At 31.2% G+C, this 14,921-nt stretch overlaps 2 pseudogenes; one reads left to right on the forward strand and one right to left on the reverse strand.

Moving 5' to 3' along the window:
* The first annotated feature begins 2,540 nt into the window (after positions 1 to 2,540).
* Positions 2,541 to 9,523, forward strand: LOC120159353 (annotated as a pseudogene).
* A 1,731-nt stretch (positions 9,524 to 11,254) lies between these two features.
* On the reverse strand, positions 11,255 to 12,213 carry LOC120159354 (annotated as a pseudogene).
* Positions 12,214 to 14,921: the final 2,708 nt, after the last annotated feature.

The following is a 14,921-nucleotide window of genomic DNA, read 5'->3' on the forward strand; positions in this document are numbered from 1 at the left end:
CGTTTAACTTTAACCGAACAAATGAATGAACACGAAAATAAACGAATAAAAAATTTATTGTTAGTGTTCGTTCGTTAAAGAATGTAGTTTGTTCGTGTTCGTTCATGTTTGTTCATTTAAATGATAAACAAACACAAATGAACGGATGTAAACGAACATAAATGAGCACAATAAACGAACGTAAATGAACACAAACGAACAAACGTAAAAGAAGACAATAAATGAACATCAACGAACGTAAACGAACATAACTGAAAATATATTTTTTCTTCCTAACAATTTTAGGATTATATTTTATTTAAATATTTTGAGTTTTTTTATTTGTATTTAAAATTAATTGAATTTTAAAATATTTATGGGTATTGTATTAAAAATTATTGGGCTTTAATATTTTAAATGGGCCTAAAGAGATTGGGATAAACATAAATGTACACACATAAAAGAACATAAATACACATAAAAGAACATAATCGAACGGAAATAAACGAATATAAATAAACGAACATATTACCGAACGTTCACGAACGTAAATGAATGAACAAGCACTCTGTTCATGTTCATTTATTTAATTAAACGAACACAAAATCTTATTCATATTCGTTTATTTAATAAATAAACGAACATAAATGAACTTATAAATGTGTGTGTATTTTTTAATTTAAAAGAAACTAGAGGATTTTCATTTCAATTTGAAATTTATATAAATACAGAAGTTGAAAATTAAATTTCTCAACCTAACTGCAAAAATCAAAAACTATTTGTAGTGCTTATAGAAAAAGACAAAAAAAGTTCGATTTGTAATAACGTGAATACTTACCAGCATTAAGCAAATCAATTTCAATTTTTTGAAAAATTCCATGTTTAGTACCTATGCTATTCATAAGCAGTGGATTTAGTCCATGTACTCTAATTTGGTCACTTTTAATTCGTGATCCTTTTAAAATTATTTGAAATTTTAATCACGACTTAAATGATACAAAAATAATATAAATAAATTATAAGACTTAAAATTATCACATAGGAAAATAAGAACTGAACCCACAACTAATGTATAATATAAAGACTAATGACATAATTTAATTTACTAGATTTTACAGATCCTATTTAAATCAATACTGAAATTTTAAAATCTAGAAAGCACAACTAAAATATATCAAATTAAAATATATATACTAAACACAAAGTTTATGCATAGCACAAGTACTAAACATAGAATTTAACTTTGTTTTTGTTTTTCTCGACGACAACAACAACAACAACAACAAAACCCAATTCCCATATGCAATGGGGTAAGGGGGAGGTAGGGTAGTAGGCTGCCCCCAACGCCAGGTTGGGAGTAGCTTCCGTGGAAGACCTCCGGCAGTCAGAAAATTAAAAATATAGATAAAATGCAATGCATGTATAAATAAATACATAAATACATAGTTGTACAGTATTCATATGCAGTCATTAATATCATTAATATCATATGCGCGTCTGTAATGGGCAGTAATCTTTGTATATAGACAGAAACATAAGAATCGACTAAATTTAAAAGTGGAGAAAAAGATACACAGAAGTCAAACGATAACAAGGTCAGTAATCTTTTGTTTTTCTCGACCTTGTAAGAAATAAAGGTAAATTATGATTTTGGTCCTTCTACTATTCTCAAATTTGAATTTGCCTTTATATTTTAATTTGATATTTTAATTCATCTATCTTCATTGTGTCATTAGTCATTCAAGATTGCTAAAAGCCTAAAACTGGTGTCTATTTCAGTTAAAATTGTGACACAAATTTTCTTAAATATATCATTTCCTGCTCAACGCATTAATATGGATATTTTTGTTAGATGAGCTTTTATTAATAAAAACATTTCAGTATTTTATCGAAATATTTAATATTGTTTAACAATTTGGATTATCTAATGATATAATAAATTAACTAAGAAAATTAAGTTATAAAAATAGATGATCAAATTATGTCAAATTAGATTATATGGACTAAATCCTCAATTAAAACATAATATAGGGACCAAAATCATAATTTAAAAAAATGAAAATTCAGTTTCGGAGGATATGAGATTGAACAGAGACGTAACACTATCCATACAGATACAAGTGTCGTAAGCCAATTATTGGAAATGTTAACACAGATTTCAACTGTTTCACTGTAACAACCAAAAGCACAGATCTTAAATGCACCGGCTAGAGGCAACGTGCTTTTCATGACAAGAACCTCAAATACAGTTCCAACAAAGATAGACAAAAAAAGAAAAGAAAAGGAGCGACATTCTGGGCGGGATCGAACATCAAAACCCCCTCATTCATCCGTTGCTTCTTTTTGAATTTCAAAAATACTCAAAACAAGGCTGCAGTTGGACTCCTGTAAACCACAATCCCACCCCCACCCCCACGTTTCTCTTTCTGATTTCATTTTCTGGTTCTTCATTTTCACCAAGAGCTTTGCGTTTTTCGTCCTTCGGGTACTTTAAGAAAAAGGAAAAAAAAAAAATTGCTTTCTCTGTACCAAGTTGCCATCTTTTTTAGCTTGAACTGTCAATGGGTGCTTCAGGGAAATTGGTTAAATCTCTTTTTGGTCTCAGGAAGACTGAAAAAGAAGACCAAGTGCGCTCGGGGTTTTATGCTTCAGTATAAGGCTACTCATTTTTTCATACGTTTAAGCACTAAGCCTGTTTTGTTTTTGTCATGTTACTCATTTAGGAAATAGTGACGGGCAAGGGCAAGAAATAGAGGTTATGGAGGAGTTCTTCAGGGGACTTGGGGTCTTCATGGAAGGGTTTCAAAGGAAAGTTTACATCGGATTCTGAAGGCTCCGACTCTTTCTTTGCTGCAATGTCCACTGTGGTTCGAGCTCCTCCTAAAAATTTCAGGGCTGTAAGGCTAGAATGGGCTGCCACCCGCATCCAAAACGCTTTCAGTGGCTTCTTGGTAAAATTTTTCCTTCCTGCTTTTGGTATCTGAGAAAGTGATAGAATGCGAAAGAAACTTTGTTCTGAAACCATCCTTGGATCTACAAATTGTTGTTTCACCCCATTGTTCTATGTTTTGTGTTGTGTCCTGTATGTTGCTGGAATATTTGGTTCGTACTGAACCATCCTACTTCTTTTTCCATGTAGGCAAGGAGGGCTTTGAGGGCTTTAAAAGGAATCGAGAGACTTCAAGCGTTGGTTCGTGGTAGACAAGTTAGGAAACAGGCTGCGGTGACACATAGGTGCATACAAGCTCCAGTTCGTGTTCAGGCTCGTGTTAGAGCTCGTAGTGTGCGGATGTCCATTGAAGGGCAGGCAGTTTAGAAGATGCTCGATAGTCACCGCAGCAAGGTCGATATCTGAAACAAGCCGAGGTACCATTAGCCAAAACATTCATTCGATGTTGATTTGATTTGCAAAATGTCATTATTTGCTGTTAAAACTATTATCAGGATGGCTGGTGTGTGATAGCAAGGGAACAATGGAGGATGTTAAGACAAAGCTACAAATTAGGCAAAAAGGGGCCTTCAAGAGAGAAAGAACTCTTGCTTATTCTCTTGCTCAGAAGGTATTGGAATTTGTCTAATTTTTGTACCTTTGTTTGAATCATGGAAAAAGATAATTGATGTTCCTTGCATGTACAGCAATGGAGATCGAACACAAGTTTGAGCTCCTGGACTAATAGTTCGAATCCATATCTCAAGGGTCAAGAGTTTGATAAGAAAAGATGAGGATGGAATTGGCTCGAACATTGGATGGCCGCAAGGCCATGGGAGACTAGGTTGATAGAACCGTCGCATGCTGACCCTGCCGAATCTACTCCATGGAAAACTTGTTCCGAGTCCCTTTCAGGAAGGAATACGAGATCTTCCGAACCGTGCTCAGTGAAAGTCAGAAATAACAATATCACCACTAGGATATCCACAAAGCCTCATCATATTAGGTCCGTCACTCGATCGTCTTCAAGTCCATTTTTCGAATTTTATTGGGAAGGATTAACTCCCCACAACGTCCTAAATTGGTACCTAGTCGATTAATTAGTTGTCTTTGTAATGAAATTTAAGAATTTGAGTTTAATTTAATTCAAGATCCCATACAAGTAATATTATTTGAATTTTAGGACGAAACACAATAATATTTATTTTTTCCTATCGAGAAGAATCAACCTTCTATACCTTAGGGCAGTTGGTTCTTACTCCAATTGAAACAAAGAAATATAACAATTTAATTCTAAAGTAATTATAAATAAACATTACAACACAAAATAATTCTAAGAGAGAAAACGATAATATCTAATTATTTCCAATCGAGAATAAATAACCTCTCATGTCTTAAAACAATTATTTATTACTCCAATAGAAATGAAGAGATGTCAGTAATTCGTCTTAAAATTCAATATTGATTCAAGTGAAAAAGATAATATCTAATGATTTTCAATCGATAATAAATGACCTCTTGTGCCTTAAAGCAGTCATTTATTACTCCAATTGAAATGAAGAGATATCACTATTCTGTCTTAAAAATCAATATTAATTCGAGAGAAAACGTAATATCTAATTATTTCCAATCGATAATGAATGACCTCTCATGCCTTAAAGCAATCATTTATTACTCCAACCGAAATGAAATGATATTACTATTTTCAATATTGAGTGTTACTATTTTGAAATCCCATTGAAATCACATGCAAAAATAAAGAGAATTAGAAGCATACATCAAGCAAGTACAATTAATTATTTATTTTACCAATATTTAATGAGAATAAAGATGTTCAATTATTTAAATACATCGAGACAATAACTTAGATTCGATATAACAATATTTTCTCATTGAACTTAATTAAAAGAACATGATCTTTTTCTCAATCCCTAAATTTTAAAAATAGATTCAATTTAATTTGTGTCGCTTAATGGGATAGACTTTCATTTTAAAACTATTGAAAGTAAATTTCTTATAAGTTAAGACAATCGCTTTACGACAATATTAAAATCAACGAATATTACCCTTAGTCAAATTATTTTGATTTGAACCAAGAAATGCTTATGAGGGTACCATGCAAAACTAATTAATAACTAAAATGAAATAGCATGCAAGCAACATGCAAATAGGACTAAAATATAAACAAACAAATTATCATGTCAAAAATTAAAACAAAATAAAGTGCAAAAGTGACTAAAATGAATATTTTTAAAATTAAGTGCTAAAATTAAAAAAGATAAAAATAAATAAAGCATGGGACAAAATTAAAATAAAATAAAATTTTATGTCAAAATTAAATTAAATAAAAAATAGATTATAGGTCGAAATGTAAACATGCTGAAACTACAGGGACTATTTCACAATTATTCCTTTTTCACAAGCCTAAAACATGCTTTTGAATAAAAATGGTAAATTACTAAATCAGTCCAGAAACATTTAAAAATTAAACCATCATTACACATGACCAAAATGTAAAAGCACACTAAACATAGAGGGATTAAGAAGCAAATAATCCAAAAATACACATCATGTATAAGAAATGGGTAAATAACAATTTCAGTCCGTACAAGTGACCAACATTCAAAGACGCGCTAAACTATGGGGGAATAAAAAACAACTATCCCAAAAATATATAACATGCATAAAAAATGGGTAAATAGCAGAATTGGTCTCTATAGATGACTAACATGCAAAAGAGGTGCTTAAGTTAGGGGGACCTAAGCATGATTGTCCCCTAAAGTCTTCCTATAAATCCCACTTTCTCCTTTTTTTATTTCAGTTGGTGTTTAAAAATCCCTAAAATCTCTCCCTTTTCTCTCTCATTCTCTTCGACAGGCTCACTACCGGTCGCCCTACAACGAATCTGGTCGTCGGAATGGCTATCAAAACCCCTAATTGAACCTAAAAAAAGTCCCCTACACTCCGATCTACCCACCTAAGCTCATATTTATGGCTAAAACCACATAAAAGGACCCCCAAAGACCCCAAAGATATCTCGACCTTCCGATTCTAACATGCTCTGGCCGCCGCAGAGACGAACTGCCTCCCCCCGGTTTGAATCCTCACTCTAAGGTATAGATCTACTCTCCTCTCCTAGTTTTTGTTTCATGCAAACCTAGGTTTTTTATTTTAATATGTTTTTCGCTTCGAAACCGAAATAAAAAAAAAGAAATACCTTGAATTTTTTTTATTTCTTCTGAAAACCCAAGGGAGAGAACCCTTTTCTTTACATTTCTGTTCGAGTTTTATAACCCTTGATTATTTTATAGATTTTTGTTTCAAAATAAATAAAATCAGTACTATTGTCTTGTAGTTGCTTGTTGCAAAGGTTGGAGTGGCATGTTGGAGCCATTGGCTCATGGTTGGTGGAATCGGCGGTGGAAGGGCTAGGGTGTAGACTTAGTTAGGATCTGGATCGTTGGATGGGGTCCAAATCCGACGATCCATAATGAGCGACGATTGGAGTTAAGGATAAAACCCTAGTTTGTGATTAATATGGGTCATTGGATCTCTCCCAGATCCAACGGTTGGGATGAGGTGGCTGGAAATGGAACATGAGGAAACCCTAGATGTGTGGGTTCCTCATTTCACCTGTTGGGCTCACTGTTTGGGCCAGTTGGGTCTGTTGTAATTTGGGGTCCAGTTTTGGGTTTTGTTATAAAGGCTGCAATAAATAATAATAATAATAATAATAATAATAATGTCAGGACAAAAACGAGTGTCGACACCTCTTTCTAGTAGCATCCCATTTAAAGTTGATTTGTTTGAGTGCTCACATTACCTTTGTTCTAATTTCACTCGTAAATGTCATGATTTGTAAAAAAAACACCTTGAATGGTAGCAACCCCAATCGTATTCTAAATGTGGTTTGATATACCCATAAAACTTCAACTAGTCTCATAGATCAATGATTTTGTCGACACCGATTTTCGCCTGGGCGATGAGAAACAAGTAACAATTTGGGGGTTTTCTTTGAAAAGAATTTTGAAATGTGAGGATTGGCCACCAATCATTTAAGGTGCGATTGGGACACTATAAAAATTGGGTGATTTTAATAAAACTTTTTATTTTTATCAAAATCCCAAGTTTTAAGGTTTGCGAAAATCCATAAATCAGGTTCGGGAGTCTGTTACGTGTGGGGAAGGATTAGCATCCCAACAAGCGCATAAAAATTGGTACCTAGTTGATTACCCTATATTTAAAATCAGAAATTTTGAATTTGAACGTTATTTAATTTTAAAAAATCATTACATATGCAAAGTTAAAAATGGTATTCGTTTATTATGGCTGATAGCATTCACCCCTAGTATAAATACGGGAGATCAGCTATTGCATAATAACTGGACATTGCCTTAATTTTAGAAATCATGATGCGATCTTGAAAATGATGTCGACCTGTTTCAGGAATCACCAGTAGTCACCCCTGAGCATACTTGCGGGAGATATACCATTAATTCCCTAATAAGTGAACATTGCCTTAGATTTAAAAATAAAATGCAATCAAATAAATTTTTATTCATCCTAATAAAGCTAAGGGAAAATTAAGGCTTTTTCTGGCTTAAAGTGTCAAATTATGAAAATTAAGGAACCTAGAAACTCAAGCCTAAAATGTAGGTTCTAATATTAACCCTATTTGATTTAATCAATTATTGAATAGAATAATCAAGATGGTCCCTTGAGCATTTAGGCTAGTGTCGACTCGAATTATTCCCTAAATTAAGAAGACTATATATAAACCTAGCTAAAAGTGGAGGCTCTATTTAACCTATTTGATTATGTTAATCTTAAAAGTCTAATTGAAGTTCAGGGACTAAAGGGTCAAAGATCTAAAATACTGAGTTCTAATAGACTAGAAGTTTAAGGCCTAAATCAATAATTGCTAAAGTTTACGGACTAATTAACAAATTGAAATCCTAAGAATTATCTAAATTAACTTATTAAAAAAATGGGATTAAATTAACAGATTCAATGATTAACAAATTTTGAAAGTCGAGCAATCGACTCGAGTAATCAGGCATCTTATGCGAAAACTCGACTCGAATTTTCTCCCTAATTAAAAACTTGGGTGACATCCTAATTCCTAGGTCCGATTTGATTTATCCACAATCTACGGACGAAATCTAAATTGAGATAAAAAAAGCCAAGAACATAAAGAAATAAAAATAAATACAAGGATCAAATTGCATGAATATCAAACTACAAAAAAAAAATTATACATATGATGAGGGATAAACTAAAACAAATTAAAATCTAAAGGCTAAATCTAAACAAAAAAATAGTTCAGGGACTAAAACGTAAAAACATACAGAAGTTACAGGGATCTATAGCTAATTATCCATATTATTTAAGCCTAAAATACCCTATTAAGCGAAAATAGGAAGATTACAAAATTAGTCTCGACAAATTAAAGAAAAATTTAAAAGTCACTACATATGACCAAAGTGTAAAAACACGATAAACTTATAGGGGCTAAACAATAAATAGACCAAAAATTATATAACATGCAAATAAAAGGGAAAAAATAGTTTCAGTCCTCACAGATGACCAAAATGCAAAAACACGCTAAAGTTAGAGGGACTAAATAGTGAATAGACCAAAAATTACATAACACATAAGGAAAAGGGAAAATAACAGATTTGGTCCCTACAGGTGACCAAAATGTAAAAGCACGCTAAACCTAAGGGGTCCTAAGCATGATTTTACCCTAAACGATCTCTATATATACAACTTTTTCTTTTTCTTTTTTTTTCTTTTTAACTAAAATTTAAAAAAACCCAAAACGCTCTCCCTTCTCTCCCTCAACTGACAGTGCCGACCACCTCGTAACCCGCTTGAGCCGCCGTCCAACCACCGTTCCGGCCGCCACATACGAAGATCAAAAACCCCCAAACTAATCTAAAAATACCCAAAAACCTAGATCTACTAGCCTAAGCCCCTAATTGGGGCTAAAAATACCACAAAAAAACTCCTAAAAGTCCTCGAAAAATCCCTTTAGACCCTTTGGTTTCCCCAACTCCGATAACTTCCGATGAAGCCCTATTACGACTCAAGTAACCCGATCTAACCTCTTCTTTTTTTCCTATTGTTTTACTGTGAAATGGCTTTGTTGTGGTTGTTTTATTTCGAAACTGAAAAAAGTTACTTTTTTTACTATTACTTGAAACTAAAAAGTGTTTCCTACTCTTGTTGTTTTTGTTGTTCCGAAACTAAAAAGAAGAGCATTTTTATGATGTTATTATTCGAAAGCAAAAAAGTTTCCTTTTGCTATTATTCGAGACTGAAAAAAAAAACAGGAAAAATACACCTCCAAACTATTCTTTGACTTGTGTTGCTTTTTTTTAAAAAAGGGGAAACATTATCCTTGTAAATGCTTTGCTTTGGGTTTTATACCCATAATAGAGAAAAGAAAATCATAACAATTTTTGTTATATTTTTTGCTGTTTTCTGCAGGTAACGTGGAGTGCTGGATGTGGTAGTGGCGTGCTGGAGCTGCCTTCCTTTGCTTGGGTCAGAGATCGTTGGCAGCTGATAGGGGGATTGGGGGCGGTTACCCTAGTGTTAGGTTTAGGTTAGGGTAGATTTCGAGTCGGGTTTAGCTTGGGTTCCGGGTCAAGTTCTGGTTTGGGCTTCGGGTCTCGGTTTTATTTTGTAAAGGGGCCCGAGTTTCATTTTGTAAGGGGGGCCGATTTTTTCTTTTTTTTTTTTGGGCTCATAATATATGCATTTGTTGGTTTGTAAATAATAATATTTGTAATATAAATATAATAATAATAATAATAATAATATAAGGGTAGATTGAAGAATGGTGATTACACCTTTTTAGTTGGTTTGATAACCTTCTCCAAGATTTATTTCATTTCACGATTGGAGATTTCAACTTAACCATTTATTTGGGGATATGTTATAAAAATGTGATGCATTACACTATATCGTTTCTATGAATTTACAATTTAATTCGTACACAATAATTATTGTTTTCTTCATCCTCGAAACAATTTGTTATTTTACTCAAAATTATTGTAAAATTATATTCTGCTCAAACTATATTTATTTTTGTAATAGTTTTTTTTTTTTACTTTTCAGCATTTAAGAATCATAAATTGTAAACATGTATACTCTTGTATATTTTTGTATAAACTATAATATTAACCTATATGTTCTTAAAATTTTATTTTTAAATTCTTAAACATTAATATATTAATAAATCTTAAACATCCGAAAAAATAAAAAAAAATCAGAATAGCTTAAATATTTATTTTGATAAAAATAATTGAAGGATTTAATGAAAAAATATTTGAGGGAATTTTTTGAAAACTTTAACCCAAAAAATTAATAATTAAAAAATTAAAACCTAAACTTAAACTATTAACCTAATTGTGGAACTTGAGTAGTTTTAGGTAGGGGTGAGCGTTTAATAATAGTTAGATGACTTGACATTTTGGTATTGATAGGATTATACCGCTAAACTTTAGGGTTTGTGTTGATTTTATCATTGAACTTTAAGTGGATAGGATTATACCACTAAACTTTGATCTCAATTATAGTACTGAATCTATAATTCATTAATCGTTAGATGACATGACAATTTGGTGTCGACTTGCAAGTCAAAAAATTAATTTTTTTCTACCCTATATCTTATTCATCAAAGTTGAAGTTTTTTCACCAATTTTTAGTTGCTTCCAAAACCACTGCTCTTCAACATCTTTTGTAGCCACCTTGACAACAATAAACTCATCTCGTAATTTTCTATCATTTTGTCGATGTAAATTTTCCTACAACCTCTTTAAAACTCTTGAGAGTAAACAAAAAGTTTATTTTCAAGACATTGGAAACTTTCTCATATTTGAGAAGTTTGAGGAGCTTGTTTCAAAAAAAAAAAATGAACGGCACAAAGCATTATTTCACAATAACAAATAACATACCTAAAAACTAGTTAAATAAGAGGATATCATGGTATTACACGTCGAAGTTTTAGACGAATTTTGCTTGATTTTGAATGTGTTTTTCTAGAAAATCAATCCAAAAAGAAGATAATATTGATCTTATCGCAAATGGTGAACGATAGCAGCCGATGATTGATAATCAATCGCGATCGAAAAATTTAATGCCTAAAATTGAAATATTTTAAAATTGAGTGGAAAAATCAATATACATTAAACTTAACATGAAAAAATGGTCATGTCATCACGTTGTTACGCGTTAACTATCCAATTTTATAACTAAAGTCAGAACCAAAGTATTGATACGATCTAATCATCTTGGAATTTAATGATAGAATCGAAACAAAATTGAAGGTTTTATGGCCTACACTTGCATCAAGTCGTATAGGAAATCAGCATAATCATCATAATACATGTAGTCAAAAGGAAATGGAAGCTCAAATTCAGCCTTCTCCAAGGATGACATACTACCACCATCTTGGTTGTAGTCGTAGCTATTGACCGCAACAAAGGGCCCACTCCAGAAATCTCCACTTCTTTGAACTTCATATATTGCCGACGAAGGAAGACAAGCAGTATCTTCTATACCTCATTAACATTTAAGCTGAAGGAGGACAGCTCAGTTGTTGCCGGAGTCAAGGGGGAACTCTCTAAGATCATGTTGTCGGGGGGAGTATTAATAAGGTTGCTTTCAGCTTCACCTTCAGGGTTCTGGGTGGCTTCACTTTGACAACCAGAGGTATCTTCACATCAGATGCCGTCGTATTTCTCTGTGTACGCTTCTTTAGCTGAGCTTGGCAGCGATTTTTTATTTCGCAGTCCGTTCTTCCTGGTAAACTTTTAGCGGTGGTGGACTACCTGTTTCCACATTGTTCATGTAGTTTGATGATTAATGCATCTTCTTCCTCGGTGAAGTTTCCATGTTTTAGTTCAGGCCGTAAGTAGTTCATCCATCTTAACCTACAACTCTTTCCGCTCCTTTTAAGACCTAAACAAAAACACTAAAAAAATATTAATCTTCGAACATGATAAAGGGATTGTTCACATGATGAATCAGTTAGCAATTAACTAGATATCAAGACGCCAACTATTGAAGCGAAAAGCCAAGAAAACTTGATTAGGTTTTTCTGTCAGAAAAAATGCCAAATTAGATGAAGATGATAACACTACGAAAAAGAGTGAAAGAATACCAGCAAAAGTAGGAAGAAGACGCCAGTTCCAATGACCATATCTGTGGATATAAGATGTTAGTTTTTCATCTTGTTCAGGATCCCATTCACCTTTCTTTAATCCATCTTTGTCATTAAAGGGAGCTTTCACCATCTTCTCTTAATAGTAATGTTCTCTCTCCAAGCTCAAGTATTTCCCTAGATCTCGTGTGGAACAGATTGAACACAACGCTTCTTTATATACCCATAGCCCTGACTGCATAATAAAACGCGTTTGGAAAATAAAAGTACTTCCAAAATGAGTTAAGGATGTCAAGAGCTTGATTCAAATTTCTAGTCAATGTGTCTCTGATTGTGATTCCCAAGTCTCAAATTCAAGCTTGATTCAAATTTATTATATGAAATTAAATTCAAAATTGATTAAATATGAAGTAATATTTATATTTAAATTCAACTCAAAATAAAATCAAACTATTTGGATCCAATATGATTATGTTCATTTACAAGATTTATACTGAAACTCGACTTTTAACAATAAAAAAGTAGTAATCTAATATTAAAATTGCCAAAATTATTTTTATAAAAATAGGCTAAACTGGCTAATTATTTAAATTAAATATTAAAATATAACTATTTTATAATTTTTGATAATTTTTATGATCAAATTAAATTAAAAAAAAATTTATTTAACCGAACTTCAATAACTAGTGAGCACAAAAATCTTATTTACGCTTAGGGACAGCTGTAATAGTGTACATTTAAAAGAATTTGATACAGGCATCTTATTCACTAATTTTCTTTCTAAAGATGAATATATCAACCGTTTTTACACTATTCTCTTTATGCAGTTTCTTTTTATTTTTTCCCATTAAATGGGTTAGATCTTATGTTATTATAAATTATTTTAAATAGTTCAAAATGATTATAAATAACATATGTTTAATTTTTTTCAATTTATAAAATATAACTATTTAAATTTAATTTTTTAAAAATAACGTTCATATTTACCAATTAATTTCATTTGATTAAAATAGCAGTACCGTTTTATTGTTTTATTTCTCTTTTAAGACCGAATGACATATTGTTTATTATATTCCATCACAAGGTGGCCGGCATGGATATTTAAGTTATGATGATGATAATAATAATAATAATAATAATAATAATAATAATAATAATAATATAATAATATAATAATAATAATAATAATAATAATAATAATAATAAAGTAATAATTTGTCGATTGATGAAGAATCATGATAAACAGAGAAGGTTGCAGGCAGAAATGCACGTGCTTGTTTTAGGAGTAAACTAATCTAATCTAGCCAGGATAAACTAACAATTTCATTTAATATATATTAAGTAAATAACACGAATCAATGACTTGCGTGGTAAAATAATTGTTGTTATTCTTTAAGGACTCGGGTTCAAGCACCAAAGAAACTACGGGTGTAAACATTCAATATCAAAAGGTTAAAAATTATGTTTTAACAAATATTATCTTATACTTACTCTATATTAATAAAAAAGAGAAATTTTCATTTGAATAGTGCTATTTTTTTGGAATAATGAATAGTGTTATTTTTATTTGTCGATCAGACATGCTATTTAAAAGATGAGTTAATTCTATCGTATGTTTCCAAACTATAACTTTTATTTTAAATTGGTCCTTAAAATTTTGAATATTCCTATTTCTTCCTTAAATTATAACTCTCATTCTAAATTAATCCTTAAACTTTTGACCATTTTAATTTCATCCCTAATCTATATCCTCTTTTTAAATTGGTCCTCAAACTTTTGAATATTTCAATTTTCCCCAAATTCATCCAAATAAGTAATTATTTTCAACCATAATTTAACCTAAATTCTATTTTTTTTTCAAACATATAATAATATAACTTGGTAGAACGATTTTATTAATAAAGGATGTGATTGGTATATATGCATGGTTTAGGATGAAATTGGAATGTTCAAAAAGTTTAGGGACTAATTTAAAGTTATAGTTTGGGGATGAAATTGAAATATTCAAAAGTTTGAAGACTAATTTAAAATGATATTCATCATTTAGGGATGAAATTTGAATATTTAAAAGTTTAGAGACTAATTTAAAATGAGTATTATACTTTAAGGACATGAGACGCAAGTAACCCTTAAAAGATAAAGACAACAATTACATTTGCCTACAATTTAAGCTTTTGAATATTTACTCTTACATTTGATTCATACGCTGACATTTTCCTCCAAGTACAACTTTTGGTTACCCAAAACGAAACGCACGTGATTAATATCTATTTATTTTCTGGATCAGACAAAGTTGGCAGGTTAATTTTTCCCGAGAAAAAAAAATCTAAATTATTAAATTCAGTGATATATCAGATGAATGTTTTTTTATTATTATGTTTTACAAAATTAGAATTTAAAACGTGACAAAACCGAGGAATAATTTAAACCCTAGAAATAAAAATATAATATGATTATTATCTATAGCAGTTGAAATTTGAAATGATTATTGGTTCTTTAATATTTTAAGCCTAGATGTAGAAATACAAAGCTGATTTAAATACGAATTTAACAATCTCTATAATAGATGAGTTGTTCTTACTTCTTGAGATCCCATATTCGAGCTTTATGAAAGTCAATAATATGAGTGTTTAATATCAATGATTGAGAGTTATCATTAAACAAATATTACCTTATACTTACTCGATGACGGATCCAAAAATTTATAAATGGGGGTCCAAAATTTTATTTTTTTTCTTAAAAATAATGGGGTACAAAAAAAAATTCCCCATTTTTCTTTAACATATTATATTAAATTTTACTTTTTTTCCTAAATAATGGGGATGCACTTGATCCCTAGGG

Source organism: Hibiscus syriacus, unplaced genomic scaffold, assembly GCF_006381635.1.
Source record: "Hibiscus syriacus cultivar Baekdansim isolate YM2019G1 unplaced genomic scaffold, ASM638163v2 tig00111358_pilon, whole genome shotgun sequence".
In the NCBI taxonomy this organism is placed as follows: domain Eukaryota; kingdom Viridiplantae; phylum Streptophyta; class Magnoliopsida; order Malvales; family Malvaceae; genus Hibiscus; species Hibiscus syriacus.